The sequence below is a fragment of the Prunus avium genome, unplaced genomic scaffold (assembly GCF_965620075.1).
Source record: "Prunus avium unplaced genomic scaffold, drPruAviu1.hap1.1 HAP1_SCAFFOLD_29, whole genome shotgun sequence".
NCBI lineage: Eukaryota > Viridiplantae > Streptophyta > Magnoliopsida > Rosales > Rosaceae > Prunus > Prunus avium.
Window position 1 is genome coordinate 32,501 of NW_028276888.1, and position 5,000 is coordinate 37,500.

The window sequence follows — 5,000 nt, forward strand, 5'->3', positions numbered from 1 at the left end:
GGGTGTGTGTTGCCTGCATATGCATGGCAGCCCATGCCCTCCTAGCTGCAGCCCCCTTCCCCCACGCCACACCCATGTCATGTTGCCTCGATATGTTGCCTCGATATGTTGCCTCGGTATTATGGGTTTGGTGTCGGGGTCGGGGGGCTGCCACCCATGGCGGTGGTGGCCGGAATCCGGCCGCCGCCACCACGCCGCCGCCATGGGTGAGGGGGAAAAAAAAAGGCGTGGAAAGTTGCGAAATGGGGTTGTCTAGGCTTTTTTTTGGCATGGAAGAGCATGGAGTGCTAGGAACTCCTTCTCAAATGCGCGGGCATGTCGACCACAACCTCATTTCGCAACAACAACCACCCGTGTGGGGTGGCGGTGGGTGGATAGTCGCGGATTGGGGCTTGCCAAGCCAATGTTTTCAAAAAAATTCATCAAAATTAAAAACAAATGTTTTGTTGCCTTCGGATTTGTGGGCGAGCGGTGAGTCGGAGTGGAGCCGGTAAAGTTTAACCTCGGTGTGCACGGTTGTTTTTAGAAACTCAATCCAATGCCGGGGACGTTGAAAGTGACGCTCTTATGAGTTGCAAACCCGCAAGATTTAAAGAACCTTTTCAAAAAAAATTCAAACCAACAAGATTTAAAAACAGAAATTTTCATCAAAATGAAAAACAAATGTTTTGTTGCCTTCGGACTAGTGGGCGAGCGGCGAGTCGGAGCGGAGCCGGTAAAGTTTAACCTCGGTGTGCACGGTTGTTTTTAGAAACTCAATCCAATACCGGGGACGTTGAAAGTGATGCTCTTATGAGTTGCAAACCCACTAGATTTAAAGAACCTTTTCAAAACAATTTCAAACCAACAAGATTTAAACCAACAAAATTAAAAACAAATGTTTCGTTGCAAACAAATTGTGGGCGAGCGGCGAGTCGGAGTGGAGCCGGTAAAGTTTAACCTCGGTGTGCACGGTTGTTTTTAGAAACTCAATCCAATACCGGGGACGTTGAAAGTGACGCTCTTATGAGTTGCAAACCCACAAGATTTTAAAAACTTTTTGAAAATGTTTCTTCTAAATGACACATTTTGATCCTTGGCAAGTGCTCAATCCGTAACTATCCAATCACCGCCACACCACACCGGTCGGGAGTGTGTGAATGGTGTGCTTCCCGGGGTTGGCATAGATAATCTTTCGCATCGACAATCTTTTGCATGCGAGGGAATGTCTATGCCAACCCCGGGAAGCACACCATTCACCCACTAGTTGTGGGCGACGATGGGTTGGCTTCAAATGAATTTTTGCTTGGGGTTGTCCTCGGTATGCTTTTGTGTTGGGAGTACGGCCACCAAACCTTCTCAATGCACGGGTATGTCGAGGATGGCTTTCGGCGGGGTTGATGAAGAAGCTACCCAATTCTCGGCCACACGAACACATGGTGACGATGCGTTGGCTTCAAGTGAGCTTTAGCTTGGGGTTGTCTTCGGTATGCTTTTGTGTTGGGAGTACGGCCACCAAACCTTCTCAATGCACGGGTATGTCGAGGATGGCTTTCGGCGGAGTTGATGAAGAAGCTAGCAAATTGTTGGCCACTCTCACACGTGTGGGGGTAGGTTGGCTTCGAAAGAAGCTATCCAATCCTCTGAGTGTGCGGTTGAGCTATGATTAAGATTGTCTAGGCATTGCTTGTGTGTGCAAGGTGCGAGCCCAATGCACGAGCAAGTCGAGGATGACAATCTTAAGAGTAACAATGATGCCACAAAATATCGGTTGCCTTCGGAGTAGTGGGCGAGCGGCGAGTCGGAGTGGAGCCGGTAAAGTTTAACCTCGGTGTGCACGGTTGTTTTTAGAAACTCAGCCCAATACCGGGGACGTTGAAAGTGACACTCCTACGAGTTACGAACCCACAACATATCGGTTGCCTAGATTTCATGGTATTCTTGTCATGCCTAGCGGTGCGGGCTTGGCTCCACTCGGTGCAGCCGCATTCTCAGTTAGCCATTGTGCTTGTTGAGATGTGCGGTTCGTTTGGTGGTGCTGGGCTTTGCTAATGCAACGGCGTGTGAGTGGTGAATGGGTGTTATGCACCGGCAGGCTCTTTGCTCTGGCATCGAACTGTCGTCTCATACCCCTCGTCATTGATGCTTCAAGATTGGCTTGTGCGGGTTAATGGGTTCCTGTTTTGGCTACCTATTGTTAAGGAATGGTGCCTCTCGTTGTCCCTTTCCTCCTCTTGCCCTTCACGGGCAACAGGAGGACGTTGTAGCAGTGCTTGTGTCCCGATCAACCCACGACTCATCGTGAGATTGTGAAGGTCCACAAGTTTCTGCTTGTGATCTCGGATGCGGAGCATTAAGCGGGCGTGGGGTCTTCGGGCTCCGAGCGTCCAATTTGAAGCGTTTTCGCTCGACATGTACGACTGTCGTGCCCGCGGCGAGCTCTCGACCCACAAGGTCGTTTGTCTTGCACGAGCCGATGTCGGAAAGGAATGCTACCTGGTTGATCCTGCCAGTAGTCATATGCTTGTCTCAAAGATTAAGCCATGCATGTGTAAGTATGAACTAATTCAGACTGTGAAACTGCGAATGGCTCATTAAATCAGTTATAGTTTGTTTGATGGTATCTACTACTCGGATAACCGTAGTAATTCTAGACTTGCAATGCCATGCGCGCGCACAGCTTGCGCGCAGCGTGTGCACAGCATGCCGGCAGCGTGCGCACAGCATGCCGGCAGCGTGTGCGCAGCGTGCGCGCTTGGGAGCCTGTCGACAGAATTTTTCGAAACTTGCCATGCCATGCGCGCGCACAGCTTGCGCGCAGCGTGTGCACAGCATGCCGGCAGCGTGCGCACAGCATGCCGGCAGCGTGTGCGCAGCGTGCGCGCTTGGGAGCCTGTCGACAGAATTTTTCGAAACTTGCCATGCCATGCGCGCGCACAGCTTGCGCGCAGCGTGTGCACAGCATGCCGGCAGCGTGCGCACAGCATGCCGGCAGCGTGTGCGCAGCGTGCGCGCTTGGCAGCCTGTCGACAGAATTTTTCGAAACTTGCCATGCCATGCGCGCGCACAGCTTGCGCGCAGCGTGTGCACAGCATGCCGGCAGCGTGCGCACAACATGTCGGCAGCGTGCGCGCAGCGTGCGCGCTTGGCAGCCTGTCGACAGAATTTTTCGAAACTTGCCATGCCATGCGCGCGCACAGCTTGCGCGCAGCGTGTGCACAGCATGCCGGCAGCGTGCGCACAACATGTCGGCAGCGTGCGCGCTCGGGAGCCTGTCGACAGAATTTTTCGAAACTTGCCATGCCATGCGCGCGCACAGCTTGCGCGCAGCGTGCTGATTCTGTCGACAGCGAGGCTAGCGAAACTTCTCCTGCCATGGCGTGCGCGCAGCGTGCTGACTCTGTCGACAGTGAGGCTAGCGAAATTTGTCTTGCCATGGCGTGCGCGCAGCTTGCGCATTCGGTCGACAGTGAGGCTAGCGAAACTTGTCCTGCCGTGGCCTGCGCGCAGCCTGCGCGCAGCATGCGCGCAGCATGTGCGCAGCATGCCGGCAGCCTAGTTCCAGATTTTTTCAAATGTCGACAGAATTTTTCAAACCTTGTCAAACCCCATTTTTATTGAAATTTCCTCGCACAATAAGCTCCCCATAAGTAGTCTATGATTTTTAGTACCTTCTCCAAGTTACAAAACTAAAAAATTCCTCCCGGATTTGTTTTAATGATTTTTTCAATTTTACGACTTCTAAAAATAATAAAAAATACTTCCCGACTTCAAATATTTATGAAACTTTTTCCCATCAGAGATTGCATGTTTCTTAGTATCCCTGCAAAAAATCACGTCCAAATACCTTGTATTGAATTATTTAGAGCCCATTATGACTCCTCGCGCATAGGTGATGTCTCTTCCTGTCAAAGGGCTAAATGCATAAAATGCTATATAGGGGGGTGTGTGTTGCCTGCATATGCATGGCAGCCCATGCCCTCCTAGCTGCAGCCCCCTTCCCCCACGCCACACCCATGTCATGTTGCCTCGATATGTTGCCTCGATATGTTGCCTCGGTATTATGGGTTTGGTGTCGGGGTCGGGGGGCTGCCACCCATGGCGGTGGTGGCCGGAATCCGGCCGCCGCCACCACGCCGCCGCCATGGGTGAGGGGGAAAAAAAAAGGCGTGGAAAGTTGCGAAATGGGGTTGTCTAGGCTTTTTTTTGGCATGGAAGAGCATGGAGTGCTAGGAACTCCTTCTCAAATGCGCGGGCATGTCGACCACAACCTCATTTCGCAACAACAACCACCCGTGTGGGGTGGCGGTGGGTGGATAGTCGCGGATTGGGGCTTGCCAAGCCAATGTTTTCAAAAAAATTCATCAAAATTAAAAACAAATGTTTTGTTGCCTTCGGATTTGTGGGCGAGCGGTGAGTCGGAGTGGAGCCGGTAAAGTTTAACCTCGGTGTGCACGGTTGTTTTTAGAAACTCAATCCAATGCCGGGGACGTTGAAAGTGACGCTCTTATGAGTTGCAAACCCGCAAGATTTAAAGAACCTTTTCAAAAAAAATTCAAACCAACAAGATTTAAAAACAGAAATTTTCATCAAAATGAAAAACAAATGTTTTGTTGCCTTCGGACTAGTGGGCGAGCGGCGAGTCGGAGCGGAGCCGGTAAAGTTTAACCTCGGTGTGCACGGTTGTTTTTAGAAACTCAATCCAATACCGGGGACGTTGAAAGTGATGCTCTTATGAGTTGCAAACCCACTAGATTTAAAGAACCTTTTCAAAACAATTTCAAACCAACAAGATTTAAACCAACAAAATTAAAAACAAATGTTTCGTTGCAAACAAATTGTGGGCGAGCGGCGAGTCGGAGTGGAGCCGGTAAAGTTTAACCTCGGTGTGCACGGTTGTTTTTAGAAACTCAATCCAATACCGGGGACGTTGAAAGTGACGCTCTTATGAGTTGCAAACCCACAAGATTTTAAAAACTTTTTGAAAATGTTTCTTCTAAATGACACATTTTGATCCTTGG